Here is a 677-nt window from a genome sequence, read left to right on the forward strand (position 1 = left end):
GTTCATATTAATATCTGTACATTATAAAAAAAATAATATTATTCATAACTTAATTTTGTTGATATTAAATTAAATTAGTTAGATTTAATTAATAAAAATATTTAAATATATAATATTATTCATAGATATTTGACTAAAAGGTTGAGCACATTTAAACCTGCCCATGATGTGGGGGCTCCTTACAGAGAGCAAATATTAAATGTGACCTAGGTATGCATAAGTGATGGTCAATTATAAGGCATTTTATACTTAAAAAGTTTAGAATTATATTTTTGTTAAAATTTGTACATAATTATTAACCACACTTTAAGTTTAAAAAAGATTCTTACGTAAAATCATTCATATATAATTTAAGCTTTTAGAAAAGATAAAAAGTCACAATGATTATATTTAAAGCCAAACATGATTATCAAATTTGTAACTTAACTCGTAAATTCATATAAATTTGAGTTTAGGTAGTGTAATTGAGTTAATTCGAATACAAATTTGTTTTTGAGTAAATTCAACTAGAGTCGCATAAACTATGTCAAAATCTCGAGTTTGAGCTCGAGTTAGTGAATTTGACGATGATACCTGTTTTGCCTTAAAATGGCGTCATTTACGCCCAAAATCAAAAGAAAAATGCATAATGGCTCTCTCTCTCTCTCTCTCTCTCTCTCTCTCTCTCTCTCTCTCTC

Source organism: Arachis duranensis, chromosome 9 (genome assembly GCF_000817695.3).
Source record: "Arachis duranensis cultivar V14167 chromosome 9, aradu.V14167.gnm2.J7QH, whole genome shotgun sequence".
Classification (NCBI taxonomy): Eukaryota; Viridiplantae; Streptophyta; class Magnoliopsida; order Fabales; family Fabaceae; genus Arachis; species Arachis duranensis.